Source organism: Leptosomus discolor, chromosome 5, assembly GCF_034619465.1.
Source record: "Leptosomus discolor isolate bLepDis1 chromosome 5, bLepDis1.hap2, whole genome shotgun sequence".
Classification (NCBI taxonomy): Eukaryota; Metazoa; Chordata; class Aves; order Leptosomiformes; family Leptosomidae; genus Leptosomus; species Leptosomus discolor.
Genome location: NC_141395.1, coordinates 44,137,872 through 44,157,694, shown reverse-complemented (window position 1 = coordinate 44,157,694; position 19,823 = coordinate 44,137,872). Strand labels below are relative to the sequence as shown.

General features: G+C 40.6%; 1 protein-coding gene across 1 annotated transcript in view; it reads left to right on the top strand.

Annotated features, from left to right (window-relative positions):
- CYP7B1 (cytochrome P450 family 7 subfamily B member 1) overlaps positions 1 to 19,823 on the top strand; it is a 138,765-nt gene that overhangs the window by 22,361 nt on the left and 96,581 nt on the right. The gene's annotated exons all lie outside the window — the stretch shown is intronic.

Here is a 19,823-nt window from a genome sequence, read left to right as displayed (position 1 = left end):
ATTTGGCATGCACTGCTCCCTAGAAAGTGCAGCTAGTTCCTCAGCCTCATGCTAGTGCCAGGAGTGCTGTGAGGATCCAGCCTGTTTTTTATGTCCTTTGCACTGTTTTTGGTTGGATTAACTTTGCTGACTTCACTCAAATCACCCATTTACAGCAGGGATTCAGATGATGCCCAGCGTATTTGGCTTCTGCAGAGCAGAGAGTGCCTCCCTTGCTCAGCAGGAAGCATCCTTTTAGGTAAGGAGGTTCTGTCCATTTTTTCTGAGTAATGATGAAGTTATCTGGGTGGAACTCATGTACAATTAGGTAGGATCACTTGGGTTTTCTCATGGATGAAAAGTAAAGGCTATATTATAAGCAGGAGTTACAGAAGATGGTTGATGTAGTATTAAGAATACAGTAATTTTATCTTGGCTTATTTAAAGTGGTGACTGCAATAATTAATACATATTTAAAGTAAGAAAGAATATGGAACAAAGAGCTTCAGGCAACTTGTTTGTAATTCCCCTAAATGTACTCTGCCTCGCAAAAATTACTGCAAGAAGTTGATAAGTCTCTTTTGCTTCATAAAATAAAACAAAATTGTTTTCCGTTTTTCAACCTGGTGCTTCTGACAGATGTGTTATGTTGGGAACATGATGTGGTGTAAAAGGCATCTGTAACCTCAGGCTCTCCAGAAAAGGCCCATGTTTTATACATTATTCTGTTCTCTTCGATGGATGCCTTCTAGGAGTTGTCTTTGTTAGTTGTTCTTTTCTCCAGTACAGAAATACTGCTTCAACATGTTCTGTGCTGAAATGTCAGCGTTGTGCTGTTGTGTAGGTGGTAGTATGTATTATATACAGTTTTCAAAACCTGAATAATCAGTGATGTTCATGACTTTGCCAGGGAAAACAAATGGCTGTGTCATTTTGATTTAAGTATATCAAGAAAATGTAACCTATAAAAGTTAATTAGCATTCTTCCAGAAGGGGGTTGTTTAAATAACATCTTTGTTTCCATGTTTTCAATTTTGTCAGAAGTTGGAGGGGGAGTGTTTTATTCTGTTGCTAATATATACCCATAGATTTACAGAGTATTTAACGGCGTTTTAGCTACCATGCATCTGTTCTTCATTTCAGTGAACAGTTAGGTTTTCCACTCACTTGAACAACCGCTTAGATCCAGTGAAAATTTTTATTTTGGTTTTCATGTAATTTTTTGCATAGTTTTTATAAATTAAATTCCTTGAGCCTGATGGTGTTCTGTATCTATCAAAATACGGTCTTGCCGGTGATTTTTAACAGGAGAAATCCTGACATTGTCATTGAAATCCTGACCGTCTGCATCGCTGGTTACTGTGGGGAGTTAGTGAATCTCCACCTCTCATGGGTTTGGTTCTCTGGTAGGCTCAGTTCTTCCTGTTCAACCTGGATATTACTGACATTTGGCTGTATCGGATGCACAAAAGTTTCTGGTCTGAAACAAAACTGAAGTTCGAGCACCCGTAATACTAACTAAGTAATCTCATATTTTTTTCCTGTATAACTCTGCAATTCATTAGCGTTTCTCCACCACTTTAGAAACTAATAGATAGAAGACGTAGCTGTTTGTACACCAGCATTACTCAACTGTGCTAAGGTAAGTTATAAAAATTAGAGCAGGCTTCTCACACACTAACTTGTTTGATAAACTCTGTCTAGACTGAGGTTTTCACAAGGTTGACATATCAAAGATGAATAAAATTGTCCTTTCATAGTAAAATTATATTGGCAGCTTTACAAATATTCTAGAAGTGGAGGTGAGGATTTATTCTGGATATTGCTTCTGGATGTTAATATTTACAGAAAGTTCTTAAGAAAAGGCAGTCAGTAGAGAAGTCTAATTTTTATTTTGATGAGGGCCTTATAGAAAAGATAACCCTTAAAGGCTAGATTTTCAAGCCTCGTAAGCCTGCTGAGATACACTTGTAATCCTTCCTTAAATGCCGAAGTTAAGATGGTCTTGTGGATAACTTGGCCCCTTTTCCACTGTTCTGTAAATGCACTCTTGAGACTTTTGTTTGGGAGTCAGCTTTGTATTGTGTTACTAAGCTGTATATTGAAATGCTTGGTGTCCTTTAATGCAAACCCTGGCTAGTGGCTAGAACCCATGCAGACACTTCAGCATTGTTATGCCTGTAAAACCGCCTTTCCTTCTTACTTAACCAAACTGCAGGGACGTGGAGGTCCCTGAAGCTGGGTGAAAAAGTGATCAGGAGCCAATATTTGAAAGATAATGGGACTCATTACTCACAGTGAGGGAGAACTGAATAAATGGTGCGTTCCATGGCAGGGAGAGGGATGTGGGGCAAAGTAATTTGAGAATTATTGGTAGATATAGAGGGCTGTTGTTTCTGAGTTACTGTTGTTGAGAATACGTTTCTGTGCTGCTTATGCTTAGGCCTGTTCTGAGCACAATCTGTTCAATGTTATCATCTCTGATTATAAATCCAAGAGCCTGTGAGAGCATCTACTCTAGCCCTTTGCTTGAAGTGGGCTTTAGCATTTCACTTGACGGTGCCATGCCAACATGTCTTTGGAGAGTATATGTCTTCCAGACCATCCCCCTGGCTTTCCTGATAGTAAGTTCCTTTTGTTCCTCATCCTTGTGTTTAAAATACCTTGTGTTTAAATGTGTTTATAACCAGGGTTTGTCATTTCCTCATCAGTGGTGGTTGCTATGTGTTTCACCTCTGAGATGAAAGCCTGCTAATGCTCAGTTTTTGCCACTGAAAACTTAACTGAGTTTTCGCAAGCCTCTTCATTTACCTGTGTGGTTATTGATTCCCTTCCCTCCTTAGAGAAGGTGTCTTCATAGTAGGCTTTTTGGGCCAAAACCCTATTTATGTCTGACAGCCAGAATTCAACCATGCCCCCTGCAGCTAATTACTAATGTCCTTGCCTGTATTTCCAAGCCAATATTCTTTCTTACACAGTTCAGTCTACCTTACTGTGATGGTTTGACCCTGGCTAGATGCCAGGTGCCCACCAAAGAGACTCTATCACTCTCTCCCTCCTCAACTGGACAGGGGAGAGAAGAATATAAGAACAGGCTTGTGGGTTGAGATAAGGACAGGGACGTCACTCAACATTTACTGTCATGGGCAAAACAGACTTGACTTGGAAAAACGTAATTTATTATCAATTAACTGAGAGAGGAGTAATGAGAAATAAAACCAAAACTTAAAACACCTTCCCCCCACCTCTCCCTTATTTCCTGGGCTTAACTTTGTTCCTGATTTCTCTGCTTCCTCCCTTCGAGTGGCGCAGGGGGACAGGGAATGGGGGTTGGAGTCAGTTCGTCACACTGTTGTTTCTGCCGCTCCTTCCTCCTCAGGGGGAGGACTCCTCACACACTTCCCCTGCTCCAGTGTGGTGTCCCTCTCACAGGAGACAGTCCTTCGTGGCTTCTCCAGCACGAGTCCTTCCCATGGGCTACAGTTCTCCATGAACTGCTCCAGTGTGGGTCTCCTCCATGGGGTGCAGTCCTTTAGGAACCAACTGCTCCAGCGTGGGCCCCCCCCCCATGGTGTCAGTAGCAGCAAACCTGCTCCAGCGTGGGCTTCTCTCTCTCCATGGGCCACAGGTCCTGCCAGGAGCCTGCTCCAGTGCAGGCTTCCCACAGGAATCGCTGCTCCGGCGCCTGGAGCATCTCCTCCCCCTCCTTCTTCACTGACCTTGGTGTCTGCAGAATGTTTCTCTCACATGTTGTCACTCCTCTCTCTCGTTGCAATTACTGCTGCGCAATAACTTTTTTTCCCTCACTTAAATATGTTTTCACAGAGGTACAACCACTGTGGCTGATTGCCTTGGCCTTGGCCAGCGGCGGGTCTGTCATAAAGCCGGCTGTCATTGGCTGTATCGGACATAGGGGAAGCTTCTAGCAGCTTCTCACAGAAGCCACCCCTGTAACCCGCCTGCTACCAAAATGTTACCACGCAAACACATTACACTTCTTTTCATAATTTTCACTATTTCTAATATGCTTGTTCTTTGATCTCTCATCCTTAGTCCTACCGACTGCATTACCATGTTCTGAATTTTTCACTGTGAGGGCTCCAATTGCCCTTACTCATTTGTGACAAACTATTAGACTCAGGGGTTGAGGGAGGTTGTTACAGAGGATTATTAAATACAAAAGAGAATATCCATTAGAAGTAAAGGGTGGAAAGTATCATCTTTAAGGTAGGACTATATATTTTCCATTATATCCACAGGATATCCCTTTCTGTCCTTAGTTTTTATTAGTAAATGTTGTTTTCTGTTTGTTACTGACCCAAGTTGTATAGTTTTCCAACCTTTGGCACGTTGGCTATCAGAAATCTAAGTCCTCTTGAAGAATTCTAAATCTCATTCTCATTTTCTCTTTCTAATTTTGCCCTCCCAAGTTACAATTACTAGGCTTTCTCCTAGCATTTGGAAGCTGTGTTCTTTAAAGCTGTTGACTTTGGAACTGTCCACATTAGACATAATCCAGGACATGATTACTGATTACAGCAATAGCAGCTTCCAGCCCAAAGCTTTATTTTGTCTATGTATGTCTGCATAGTTATTTGTGCTGAACAGGATACCTTTAGTGATGATAAGAGGTGGGAACTCTAATGGTGTTTCCTGACTGTCTGTCTGACACCCAAAGAGAAGCCCCTCACAGCAAAATAATTCTGTTTCATGTACTGGACAGGTGCATGAGGACGAGTGCATCCCTGAAGTGTGAGAAGAGCTGTAATAATGATGCACAGTTTCTTTGTCAGCTCTTCATCCCCAAACAACTCAAGCACAGAGCTGTAGCTATGAAACTACAATGAAACTGGGCCGTAATGTAGCTTTGTTGGGCCACAGGGTCTGTGAACCATACATAGCAATGAGCCTCCATCCCTCTGTGTTTCTAACACGGGGTCCAGCACAAGGAGCTGATGCTTGGAAACTCAGCTGTGTGGCCAGGGCATGAAGAGAGAGCAGAGAAAGCCTTCAGGAGCTCTCAGAAGCGTTAGCATCTACACTGCTGTTTGCCAGAGTCTCTTCTGAGCCCTGCAGCTCCTGTGCTTTGCACTGCCCTGCAGCCTCATTGATCTTAAATGGCTGGAGTAAGGGCAGCTGTAGTTCTTGCAAATGAGACTGCTTTGCTATTGTTGCTGTGTTAATGTATGTCATTTAACCATTTATTTCAAGCTCTTTTGCACTTTCAACTCTAAGGAGTAGGTGACATCATGTAAAAATACTCAAAATAGATCATTAACTTTTTTCTCTACTGTCTTCATACTATACTATGCTAATTCAAAATTACTATAATAGGAACAATTATAAGGCATACTCAGTAATTTCATTTAAGATCTTAAATGACATGGAGGTTTGGTGAGGAAAAGAGTAAAAGACTGTTTCCAATGTCTGGAATTGGGAAATTTTCCTACTGAGATCATCAAGGCTGGGTGGAAGGATGGGGAACATGTCAGTGCCAGGACAGGCATGATTGCCTGCAGTGCAAGGAGGCATGATTGCCTGCAGGGGAGTGCAGTGCAGCTTGTGGAATGGGAAAGCACCAATTATCTGTAGGCATGGATGAGTTAATAGAGATGTGAACAGTAGCAATGTTCAAATATACTATCCCATATGCACAAGCGTCTCGTGGAGGTAGAGTAGACTTTTGTGTGTGGGCCTGGAAGAAGGGGAGGATCTGGAGGTAGGAGAAAGATGAACACTTCCCACCACTTTGTTGGGATCAGGCTTCCTACAGGCTTGGATTTTCCAAAAGTACTTTTGAAAAGCCATAACACAGACAAGTGTTTGTGTGGTGAAGGCACAGGGAACGGCCACGGAGATGTGCTCAAAGGCTTGAGAAGGTTTATGTTCAGCTCAGTATCCTGTTCCTAAAATGGTGAATTATGAAGGGGAAAGTGCAGTAGCAGGTGACTAAAAGGATGTCATGGAGGTTTGGTTGCTTTTGTATTAATATAGAATATGTTTAAACTTTCTGTTTCTCTAGAAACATTTTCACATTCTGCTTTATCATCATGTCAGAGGATAAGATGAGATCTTGCTGTATTTGAGGCTGAACCAAAAAGGATCAAGAAGATTTCACAGAGGAAAAGAAAAGAGGATTTTCAATAAAATGGCAAACACTTTTCTGGGCTAAATGTTTACCTAGTTAGTGACCTCACCTAAAAAAACCCCAAAAGTTCACATTTCCTTTGCCAAATAGAAAAAAAAAATATGAGCTCAACCTAAATAAATATTCAGTACAGTATTTTGTACAATTCATAATGTAATTTTACCTTAAATGATGAAAATCAAAGAGATAATATATATATGTATATTATGCCATATGACATGAGCTTCCCTTTAAAAACTTTTCTTGGAAAAAACAGCAGACTTCATCTCTTCCAGTACTGACAAAATGAGAGCTATTGCTATATGTATAAATTATAAGTGGCAATAAAATATGTCTGAATTAACTACAGGAAATTAATTCCAATAGAAAGGGTTAATATGTCTTTATTACAATAATTACGAGTCTTGGAAAAAGAAGCATTACTAAGTGAGAAACCAAGTGTTGCATTGAGTTCAAGCTCTCTTTGAGGGGTTGCATTTCTTTTCTTTAAACTATTCTACACTTTACTTGTGTAGTTCTTACTTCTGTATATTAGTGTGAGGACAAAAAACCATACCTTCCACTACGAGCTCCTACTGTAATAAGAATTACAGAAATGTGTAATAGTGTCTTTATACTTCTATAGAAGTGTAACATTTATTTTTATCTACCTATATATATATATTATTTAAAACTAGTCCTTTCTCTTTTGTCAGTGTGCTGTGCCATATGGTGCCGAGCAACGTGCCAGATGATAAAAATATTCCTAGAACATATGATATCATCAGTCAATTCAAGAGGGGTAAAACTTCTTGACCAAAGCATTTGTGGCTTTGATACATTTTCCTAGGTGTAAAGTGTATTTTTCAAATGATGAAGTGTGTCCAAGAGGTCTCCTTTCATACAAATTCTGAAATACCAGCTTAGAACATTTTGCTTGTTAAAATAGGTTGAAACTAAAGAAATTTTCTTTTAACAAAAGAATTCATGGCAAAGTAGGAGTTCTTTTCATAGCAAGAAGTGATTCAGCTTCTTCCTTTCAGTATATATCACTGATAGCTGCTCTGGTGTTGGAACCGTGCCATGAGGAATAGCATCTCTCCATGTCTCTTCTCCACTCGCAGGGAAGACGGAATATAGTGCTTGGTCAGAGGATATTCATGTTTAGTGCAGACAGCTGTCTTACATGCTTGGGAAAAGACCACGTGAGCCCAGTATAAAGGGGGGAAAAAAAAAAAAAAGACAGTATTAAGTATTATGGTGTTACCGCTGTTTTTTTCTTACTTTACATTGAGTTTGTTCCTTGTTTCTACCTGTTTGCACCAAACACCAAAAAACAGAAAATGATGTGTTTTCTGTTCACAGCGTGGTTCATGGTCAAGTGGCCTGCTCCAGGCAAACTGTGGGTGTTTCTTCAGAAAATATCACAAGAATGCTACAAAGCAACTAGAAGAGAGATGTTGATGTTATAAGCTGTAGGACAACGCTGCAGGAAAAGTGGTCTTTGTGATGGGGTTAGCGATATACACTGTAAATAACAAACTTGCATGCCAGGAGTGCTTACACAGTCGGTGTCTTTAGCTGCCTGCCAGTTCATTTGTGTCTTTGTCATGGGACAATTATTAAGGAGAAAAGCCTCGACTTTGAGTTAGGACCTAAAAGTTGTGCTAAATGACTCAAAAGGATCATCTGCACATCACCAGACTCACTTCCTACTTGTCTTCCTTGATGTGTTTCCTTACAGTGTTTCACCCTGAGAGTCTCCTTAGTGTCAGGTGAGGCATTCCTGGGTCGGTGTTTTTTAGACTGATCTTAAAACTCAAGTGCGTATTGTAGCATTCTCATTCCATATTCACTGTTTACAGATTTCAAGTCCTTCAGTTATCCTCTCTTCCTCTCCCATTAAATATCTGCTAGGGCTTTGACCTATTTATTTGTAGTGAAAAATCATCTTACAGCAATGCTTGAATATTCTAGGACAGAGACTTCAATATATATATACAAAACATAGCTTAAAAGATAGTGTCTGGTCTGATTGTTATCATCTGATTTATAGAATAAATTAATTAACTGGGCCTGAATGAAAAGTAACATTCAGAAGTGTTGTTAAAAATCTCTTTTGTACATTGCTCAGGCTCAGACCTCTGATGTTACAGTCCCCCTAATTCTCCAGTCATCCGTTAAGTTCCCGAAGAGGTAGGATGTGTATTTATAACTAAATCCATGAAAAAAATGTGTATGTGAGCAAAAAAAAGGGGTTTTTTTGCACAAGGTAGAGAGGGGAAAAGGGGTGCAAAGTAAAATTTATAAAACAGGGAACAAAGTGTAAATACTGTCATAAATCAGTATCTGTATACTAGCATGAATGCTGTTGATGTAATGGAAAAAAATACAGTCCTAACTTCCAGTTTATACTTTCCACCATTGTTTCCCTTTCCTTCTCATTCTTATTTAATGGTTCTCCGTAACAATCCCTTTCAACCCGTGAACCCATCAGCAGTTTGTTTTTACAGGTTAATACACTTACAAATTATTTTGAAATAGAATATCCTCATCAGAGGGCAGATTTATGAACAGTCCTCCTCCCCTGCCCCCCAAGTTTTTCTCTGACACTCAACTACGTACCTAATTCAATGCTTTAATGGTGACCAGTTAGTTTGACGAGGAGTACTTTGCCTTGTGATTGAACTCAATCTCTTGAGAGTCTCCAGAGGCAGATCACACCACAGGCATTTTAACGACTCAGGCACTGTATGTTTGTTTGGGTTTTGTATGTTTAATGCAGAACTAAATGGGGTCGAGACCAAGAACCCCTTAGACTGATCACCTTTCAGGATTTGGTGTTCTTTTCTGGAGGGCTGGATTTACCATGCCTGCAGTATCCCTTTATAGCTGCTGATCATGGCTGGGCTCTTCCCAGAATCAGACTTGGTTGTGCTTGTCATAGGTGAAACAGGACACATTTCTCCATGTATGAATTTGATAATATAATAGTCTACTAATTCAAATTTTGAAAATGCAGCTACCCTTCTTGTACCTTTTCTTACCCAAACTGAGATCAGACCTACAGGTCCTGTCTAACCCTATGGTTCAAATACGGATATAAACTTTCCCTTTGCCTGAAACTTCTGAGTAGCACTGCCAAGATCTTCTAAGTCAAGGTGATCAAAATGCTGTTAAGTGGGCACGGAAGAAATCGTTTTGCAAATATAATCCACTGCTTTCAGGAAGACAGAAGTAGCTGTATTTAAAAACAAAAGGCCTAAGAATGATTTCTTAGTGGGGTTCTGGTACCTAAAAATTTATTACATTTATTAATTTGCTGTCTTAATATTGTAGCCTGCAGACCATCTCAATTAATTTGCAGTCAAGAGGAAACAACACAGTGGGAACAGAAACACTATCTAAACAGGTAGGAGCTAACAAGGCCATATGATGCTCTGCATAGCTCTGTGGCAGGAACCTGCCTGCCAAGCATCTCAGCGAGGTGCATTATAGCACCCACTCTTCTCATGTAGCCTCAACTAGGCTGCTTCTGGGCTGCATTTGCTCATTTGCTGTATAACGTACCTAAAGAAAGCAAATCAGACACAGTTTGCTGTATTGTTAGTAATTTTTTTATTATTTATGAAGCAGTTCATAAACCTTATCAACCTCAGCTAACCACACTGTAAATATTTTCACTGGGGCGCTAAGCACTCCTAAGTCTCCTAGAGACTGCAAAGCTTGGAAGTTATAGGCAGTGGTGAAAGGGATTTGTAGGCTTTTATAACCTTGAATATTCTTTCTCATAAGAGATCACATTTTCAGAAGGTAAAGAAACACAGTTATGCGTACGAAAATATGCATGCTTGTATGCATTGGTGCAGTTCGTTCACTACACAAGCAAATGCATATTTCAGCACCTAATTACCCCTTCTGGAGCATAGTTATGCAGTGTATCCACCCACTTGCTATAAACCTGAATGAAGATATAGTCTGCATATAGGTTGTTTACATTACAAACCTCTGTCTCTTTTAGAAAATCCAACTTTTACTCGCTTCATATGAGCAGCTCACAGGATTTTAAGAGTTCATCTTAACAGAAAGCAGATGGTTTCAGAAATGTGAAATGAAGAAGGAAAAGGAAGAAATTGAAGCTCAGAACTAAAACATATAACATTAAGTGAAAGCTACCATGATCATTTTTTCTTTTTTAAAGACAGGGGATTACAACAATTAGCCTTGGCATGTCCTAGCATGCAGAAAAAAAGGAAGTGCTAAAGAGGCAACTTTATTTTTTTCATCTGGGAAGTGTTCAACAACAAATTGCAGAGCACACATTAGCATTTCTTCTTTAATTGTCAGTCTAGTTAGGAGGTGGTGTCTGGTGGCAATATCTAACTCTTCCCCAGGACTTCTACTGGCAAAACCCCACGTTGCCCTCACTGTGCAAGACCCTAGGGACTCTTGTCTCAGTGCTAAGGTGAGAGGGGACATCATCTCCCAGACAAGGGAATGCAAACTTCTCCAGTGTCAGTGAGAGCGCTGCATCTTTCTACTCTGCTCAGCCTCTGTCTCCAAAGATAGGTCTTGCCTCTCCAAGGCTCTGTGGATTAGGGGAACCTCAAAAGGACACTTAACAGTCCTACTGAAAAAAATCAACAGCCTATTTTAAATTAGCAGGAAGTAATTTCCTCTTTCAGTATCAATATTTTCTTACTAAAATGAGAGGACAAGGTTTAAATATAGCATAAAACTTCCAATACTGTGTAGTATTTCTCTGAGGACTGTGTTTGCTATGTTTATTTGCCTCAGGGGTAACACTTTTTTATGTACATTGTGAGGCTCAATAGTCTGGCAGTGGTAGTGCTCGGAACTGCTTTTCTCGATACTGTGCATCTGTCTCTGTTGTGATGGTATCTATAGCAAAGTTGATAGGAGAGAAAGATAGTGAAGATGTCTCTGGACTCAGTTTTTCAGTGTTACTGTAGTTAGGTTTTCCAAAAGGTTGTGATTAATTTTAGTCTAAGGTAAATTACTAACCTTTTTTGCCTGTCACTATTCTTGCGGAGTGATGAAAAATTCCAGAGGAAATTTTGCTGAAATACTGTGAGGATTAATTACTGCGAGGATTAATTACTGCATATTGTCTCTACATGGGTGAGTAACCTTCTGGGCTTGTGTGAGAAGGATCATGTACACTTTATTAATGATCTGTATTTGGTCAACATAACTTTTTTATTATTTGAAACATATATTCAGTCATGAACTATTGATCTCATCATAAGTGCCAGAGGTAATCAATATGAATATAATCCACATTGTTCGTATTTAATAATTCTACAATGTCTCTACTGTCATTATGGGGTTTTTATACTGAAAGTTCATTTTTAAGTAGCTGATATAAGCGTGATTGGTGTATCTTGGTGACAGATGGACTTCGGCTTTCTAGAAAGGGGAAAAGGATTCTAGTGTATGAATTGGCCGGGCTCATAGAGAAGTCTTTAAACTAGGTTCGAAGAGGGAAGGGGACAAAACAAGGCCCACCAGTGATGAACCTAGGGGTGGCATGCCAGTGTTGGGGTTGAAATTGATAGCTCAGCTCAAGCACATCTACACCAATGCATGCAGCATGGGCAACAAACAGGAGGAGCTGGAAGCCGTTGTGCAGCAGGATAGCTATGACTTGGTCACCATCACATGGTGGGGTGACTTTCATGACTAGAATGCTGCAGTGGATGGCTATAAGCTCTTCAGAAGGGATAGGCAAGGAAGGAGAGGAAGTGGGGTGGCTTTGTATGTTAGGAAGTGTTTCAATTGTGTAGAGATTAATGATTGTGAGGACAAGGCCAAGTGCTTATGGGTAAAGATGAGGGAGAAGGCCAGCGAGGCAGATATTCTGCTGGGAGTCTGGTATAGACGACCCAACCAGGAGGAAGAGGCAGATGAGGCATTCTGCAAGTGGCTGGCAGAAGTCTCGCAATTGTTACCCCTTGTTCTCATGGGAGACTTCAACTTATCAGATGTCTGCTGGAAATACAACACAGCAGAGAGGAAGCAGTCCAGGAGGTTCCTGAAGTGCGTGGAAGATAACTTCCTGACCCAGTAGGAAAGGGAGCCTACCATCGGAGGTGCCTTGTTTGACCATCTGTTTACGAACAGAGAAAGACTGGTGGGAAATGTGGTGGTCAGAGGCTATCTTGGGCTCAGTGACCATGAAATGATGGAGTTCTCTATTCTTGATCAAGTTAGAAGGAGAGTCAGCCAAACCACAACCATGGACTTCCGAAGGGCTGACTTTGGGCTGTTCAGGACACTGATCAAGAGAGTCCCTTGGGAGACAGTCCTGAAGGGCAAGGGGGTCCAGGAAGGCTGGACGTTCTTCAAGGAGGAAGTCCTAAAGGAGCAGGCTGCCACGTGTGCCATAAGATGAACCGGCGGGGAAGACAGCCGGCCTGGTTGAACAGAGAGCTATTGCTAGAACTTAGGGAAAAAAGGAGGCTTTACCGCTCTTGGAAGAAAGGGCAGGTAACTCAAGAAGAGTATAGGGAGCTTATTAGGTCATGCAAAGGGAAAATTAGAGAGGCAAAAGCCCAACTAGAATTCAGGCTAGCCACTGTTGTGAAAGACAACAAAAAGCGTTTCTACAAATACATTAACAACAAAAAGAGAGCCGAGGAGAATCTCCATCCTCTATTGGATGAAGAGAAGAACTTTGACGCCAAGGATGAGGGAAAGGATGAGGTACTTAATACCTTCTTTGCCTCAGTCTTTAATAGGCAGACAAGCAATCTGCAAGGTAATCAGCCTCCTGAGATGGAAGCCGGGGACTGAGAGCAGAATAAACCCCCAGTAATTCAGGAGGAAGCAGTTAATGGCCTGCTTTACCACCTGGACATCCACAAGTCCATGGGACCAGATGGGATCCACCCAAGGGTACTGAGGGAGCTGGTGGAGGAGCTGGCCAAACCATTCTCCATCATTTACCAGAAGTCCTGGTCAACAGGGGAGGTCTCAGATGATGGGAGGCTTGCCAATGTGAAACCCGTCTACAAGAAGGGCTGGAAGGAGGATCTGGGGAACTACAGGCCCATCAGCCTGACCTCGGTGCCAGGGAAGGTTATAAAGCGGTTCATCTTGAGGGCACTCATATGGCATGTACAGGACAACCAGGGACTCAGGCCCAGCCAACATGGGTTCATGAAGGGCACATCCTGCTTAACCAACCTGATCTCCTTCTATGACCAGGAGACCTGCCTAGTCAATGAGAGGAAGGTTGTGGACTACCTGGACTTTAGTAAAGCCTTTGACGCTGTCTCTCACAGAATTCTCCTAAGAAAGCTGATGGCTCATGGCCTAGAGAGGTGCACTCTGCACTGGGTTAAAAACTGCTGGGATGGCCGAGCACAAAGAGTGGTGGTGAATGTAGTTAAATCCAGCTGGTGGCTGGTCACAAGTGGTGTCTGCCAGGGCTCAGTATTGGGACCAGTCTTGTTTAACATCTTTATCAATGATCTGGATGAAGGGATCGAGTGCTCCCTCAGTAAGTTTGCAGATGACACTAAATTGTGTGGGACTGTTGATCTGCTTGAGGGTAGAGAGGCTCTGCAGAGGGATCTGGACGGGCTGGATTGATGGGCCAAGGCCAATTGTATGAGGTTCAACAAGGCAAAGTGCCAGGTCCTGCCCTTGGGTCACAACAACCCCATGCAGCACCTACAGGCTTGGGGAAGAGTGGCTGGAAAGCTGCCCAGAGGAAAAGGACCTGGGGGTACTGATTAACAGCTGGCTGAACATGAGCCAGCAGTGTACCCAGGTGGCCAAGAAGGCCAAGAGCATGCTGGCTTGTATCAGAAATAGTGTGGCCAGCAGGACTAGGGAAGCGATCATCCCCCTGTACTCGGCACTGGTGAGGCCGCACGTCAAATACTGCATTCAGTGTTGGACCCCTCACAACAAGAAAGACATTGAGGTGCTGGAGCATGTCTGGAGAAGGGCAATGAAACTAGTGAAGGATCTAGAGCACAAGTCTTATGGTGAGTGGCTGAGGGAACTGGGGCTATTTAGTCCTAAGCAAAGGAGGCTGAGGGGAGACCTTATTGCTCTCTACAGCTACCTGAAAAGAGGTTGTAGTGAGGCTGGGGTCAGTCTCTTCTCCCAAGCAACTAGTGATAGGACGAGAGGAAGCTGCCTGAAGTTGTGCCAGGGGAGGTTTAGGTTGGTTATTAGGAAAAATTTCTTTACCGAAAGAGTAGTCAAACATTGGAACAGGCTGCTCAGGGAAGTGATGGAGTTGCCATTCCTGGAGGTGTCCAAAAAACGTGTTGATGTGGCACTTGTAGACATGGTTTAGTGGACATGGTGGTAATAGGTCAACAGTTGGACTCGATGATCTTAGAGGTCTGTTCCAACCTAGTGATCTTCTCTTTACCTTCATTTCTACAGGGGCTGATTTCCAGTGTCTACGTGATGCTGGTGTTGCTGCGTGTGCCGTATGGACTTCCAGAGCAGAGCCTTGGCTTCCCAGTAGAGAAATTTTTCAAAACAGGATTCTATAAATTGCAGTGATGGGGGAGTATTCAAATGCCCAGATAGGTGGAGAGTTGTTTATAAAAGCTCTTGGTCTTCAAGCTTCACTCATGAGCAGGTGATTCCATTTTAAAAACATGCCGTTCCAGAGATTTTTCTTTTTATTCATCCTAAGAAAGCTGCTGTTTGCAAACTATTTTTGGTTCTCAGTAGCAGACAACCATTATGCTGCTGACTAGCGGCAGTTGCAGAAGCACCATTATTGTACATCTCCGTAAAGATGTAGATATTTATTATTCTTATTGGGGGAAAATATATACCTCTACATAATTCTTTATATCTTTGTATACCATATATATAGAAAGATATTCAGAAAAGGTCAAGCTGTCCACATGGCTTATTAAAACATACAACTTCTGTTGCATTTCTTCTTCTCAGGTTATATACAGAGCATCGTTTGGGATATACATAGGAAAAGAAAATTATTTCGCCAGTGCAATTCTTTGTTCAAATTCTCCACTGATCTACCCCAGTGCTATTCATACTCCTCCTGATCAGACTTTTGTGCCTATATCCATTCTAAAGTTTCTGAAGATACCAACTCACTTCCAAAGCCTGATGAAATTGCTGGTGAATATAGACAATCTGCATTAATACAGAAAGTAAAGCATGGTATATTAGTCCTGCATTAGTACAGGACTACACCTAGTGAATAACTATGGGTTTTCAATGGCGAGAGCAATGGATTAATTATATGTTATGTCTTTGGCTTTTAGTAGCACTTATGTGTTTGTCTGGGTCAGTTCTTACTGAAATCTCTGCTAAAATCAGTGTCAAGCTTGGAGAGCCTAGCACTGAGGTCCTGTTTGCGGATCAGGTGGTTAACTTTCGCTCTGGATGCTTTCTTATCCTTGAGTGCCCACATGGAGAACTGGTCAGGAATAATTGGTCTGTTTGGAGTTCATAGACTAACTTGTTCATATTGGCTGTGCACAGGCAAGTTCTGAAAGCTTTTGAAAACAGCAGCAGTTGGCACTGGCTTGTGCTGGAGGCAGTACAGATTATACCTAGCCCGGATCCTAAGATCATTATCTGGAATGCCATTCATCCCCAGAGTCCAAGGGTAAAGTCATCGCTGGACTGAACTCTTTTTTCTTGTGCTTTGAAGCACCTTGTGTCCTTGGATTTGCTAGGAGAGAAGCATTTCCTTTGTTCCTTTTATTCCTCAGTGTGGGTTATGTTTGCTTGTGGTTAGCATAAATATTAATACAGAGTACCTTCCTGGAGGTTCATCAAGACTGCATGTACGTTTGGGAGAAGGGAGCACTTCTGAAACCGTGGCTTATCTCATTTTAAGTAAATCTAAAACAGATTAGACAAATTGCAACTCAAAAGGAAATCTAATCCAGATGTGTCCTTGTGTGTGTCTGCCAGAACTGGCCACATACTTCTAGCCAGGACTTTGGTTTTTTTGTTACTCTTAAAAACTAGTTATTCTCATAGTACGTGTGCATAGCATTTCAAACTGGATTAAAAATATCTGGGAAATTTGGTATCCAATGAATTTTGCAAACACTTTTCTATTTTTCTACACTCTCCTGAGGATAAAACTCATTCTGTGTGAATGTCCAAAGTACAAAAATTGCTTCTTGATTTGTAGCAGCTGCTGCTGCAAAAAAGAGTGTTTTACATTAACAATTCTGGGCAGACAGATTTTGAACTCTGGGCTACTCCATTCTCTTTCCCTGATTTTCTCAGGAGACCAGTGAATCAAAAAAAAAAAAAAAAAGAAAAAAGGTTTGGATACATACAACATGTTGTGCAAACCAACAGGCTTTGAGCTTTCTGGAGGGATGCAACAAGTACATGAAGACTGGAAATTTAATTTGGAGACATGACATTATGAGACAGTTCAAATGAGGAAAGAAATTAAATTTAAAATTTGATTTAAAATTCTACCAATGCAAATATTTATATTTTTTTTAAAAAGGAGTTTCTTAGATGGTCAGTAGAGGGCAGGCATATTTTATTTCTGTAGAACCTTTGCCCACTGGTGTGTGCAAAGAATATTTGTTCTGTCTTCAGGTTTGAGGAGTGTAAGTCTACTTTGTCATATTACAGTGTTATAAATCAGCAGTAATAATTTAAAAAGACGTTGTCAACCCCTTTGAGGAGCTAAATGTCCATTTTAAAGCAATTGGGAGACGTGAGTTATGACTACAGGCATTTAATTTCTGTGTTTAGATTGTAAAAACCATGGCATAAAATACCTGAAATATTGCCGCTACCGAGTACTAGAGAAGAATCAATTTCTGTGCTGAATTCTGTAAAATGCAGTAGTTCTTTTTGATATGAACTACTATATCACTAATGGGGTGGAAACACACTCTTGAAAGTCACAATTGTTTAAATCTTTAGCGCAGTAACAGAGATTCTTCTTGAAGATCTGACTAGCCAAGTGTCTTTAAACCTAAAGGAGCAATGCGTCTTCTAATTTCTACTTGCCTTCCTCTGTAATTGAAACAGTGTTTGTATTTCAGCTGGACAGAATACCTAACAGGTTCTGAATACAGAGTAAAATCAGTGTCATATCTGATTAACTCAACAGAAAAAATTAAAGCAGATTTAAAGAAGCATTTATTCTGAATGAGCCCATTCTTCCCCAAATACATTTTAGCCCTGAAACAAAATGTAGACAGTCTTTTCAGGATACACATTAATATAAACAGATCTCTAATATTGTTATGGTATACAACTTTTACAGTCGTGTAATGAGATTTATTCTTAAAGAGAATGAACAATAAAACCATACATGTTGATGCTGTAAAAAACTAGAATTTTTTGTTAACCTGTGTGTAAGTGTGCATATGCACATATGAACTCTTTTTTTGTCTGTGTGATCAAACTTGCTACAGTGAAGCTGCACATGTAAACAGCAGTAACATGAGACAAGTGTTATGTCATCTACCATTTCTTTCTATGGCTTGACAGTTCCATTTTTTTCTGGCAAGCCTGATGTTCACATAAACAGCTTTAATTAGGATCAAAATTGTTTGAAGATTTGTCCCAAAATACACAATTCATGTTCACTTTGTCCTCTCTGTATCCATCAAAAGAAAGTCTTCATTACATCTCAGAACTATTCCAGTTCTCAACTAGAAGTGAATGCTCTGAAAGATGTTGGCCATTGGCTCCAACTTCATAGGCTTCGGACTTCTTCGTTTGGGTGCCGCCTTGCCTTCACTACAACCATGGCTTAGATGTGTGGCTGAGGTACACAGGTACTTGAATCGCACTTGTAACCAAAAAGGAAACCAAGTTTGAGCGATTACTTTCATTCTTCAAAGAAGTGATGCAGCCTTACGGGCAAAGAGCTGAGTTTTTATGCTACTCATGCCTTCCAGATGGTCTCCAGGATTAGTTTCAATTTTTTGTTCTAGAAATTAATGGAGGTCCATATTTTCATGCAATCCAGCTAGATACTGAGATGGTTAATATCTGTAAGAAATGAAAGCTAATTGAAGAGATGCAAATGTTAGAACCTTCAAATTATTTCAATCAAAATTGAACTTGCTATCATGTGGATACATGTTACTAAATGAACTGCAGTTTTATCTACTTGTATCTTTGTTGTGGTCATCTAGGCAGATGGAAAAACTGTCCATATGCAGCCTATATCATATACAAAATTTACAGAATATACTTTATTCTAATCTTGCGCTTAACCCCTGAGTGATCTAGTGTTATGTTTCCTGTGAAATGCTAAGTATAAAAACTGAACTTACTGCTTAATGCTTTTAACTGACTGGATTTCACTGCACTTAGACTGGGTAGAAAATCTAAAACTTTATCGTCTGTTGTTTTGTTACGATGATAACACTGCGGCAAAATATTTATAGCCATATGAGGTTTCATTAAAAAAAAAAAGGTATTTTTGTCAATAATGCAGTAACCTTCATCAAGCCAACAAATAACTTTCAAAGTTTTAAGCTTTCAGAAAGGACTTTTCGCTTTAAAATCTCTGCCTTTGACTTGAGATAGTGAGACTGCTGTAGTGTAAATTTCAAGATTACTTGCGTGGACAATATCAACTTGAAACTTAATCATTTCATAAAAAAAGAGTTTGTGGTTTCAGGAAATACTTCTATTTCTATGTTACCTTGCAAGTTTCTGTAATTCTGCTGTCGTATTTTCCTCTTTAATGACTTCTGTCTCCTGTGTTGTACTGCAAGGCTGTCACAAAAGCAGGGGAAAATCCATTTACACAGAGTAACAATGAAACAGACTTTAAACAAAATACTTTTAAACACAAATTATTATGTGAATTTTTTACACAAATTCTATTTTCACAAAGTGAATAAAGATTAGAGAATCTAATTATGTTATTAGCATTGCTTATAAATGCAGACCTATTTATTGTTACACTAGTGCTGAGCATGGTAAAAGCTGGAAATAATTTCTTCTTCAAGAAATTGCATCTTGAAAACAATACAAACATATGGCCATAGAGGAAACAGAGATGAACTGGAATGGCCTGCTCAATAGTTTTCATTGAGGAGTACTGGAACAAGGTCTTACTGAATGTCTTCAGTACCACCTTAAAAAAAATCAGAACTGCTGTTTTAGCTTATTTGGGTTTTTTTAAGACTTAGGCCACCGGTGCATGTAGGCTCCAATGTAACATACGTTAGCTGTCTACTATAACCTCCTTAGAAGTGGTATGTGGACCACCTAGGGTCTACAGCAGTTGCAAAACCACTCATCTAAATAAAGCTGAGGAACAGCCGTCGCCACAGTCAAGTGTGAGCTGTCCTTCAGGGCTGTTTCTTTCTGGTGAAGCTGCATTCAGTGCTGTGGATTCTTGTGCTCAGTCTTCTCCATCTACACTCCCTTATCTTCAGAGGTGTTGAAATGGCTATTTCCATGACCCTTCTTGGCTATTTCTCTTTGATGCTCTATAACCTCCCTGATGCAAAAAGTGAGATGTGTTGTAGGAGACATGAATGGAAACAACATGTCCAAATATGGGAAGCTGAATTGAGGTAACCCAAGTGTGACTGCAAGATGATGTTCTACACCTGGTTCAATACCTGTATAAAAGCCTGTATTGTTAAGAAGACTTGGAAGGGAACTAAGAAATAGTTCCTGTGCAGTAGGACAGAAAAAAATATACTGAAGGATGAGAGAAGAGTCTGTGGGAGCGGAT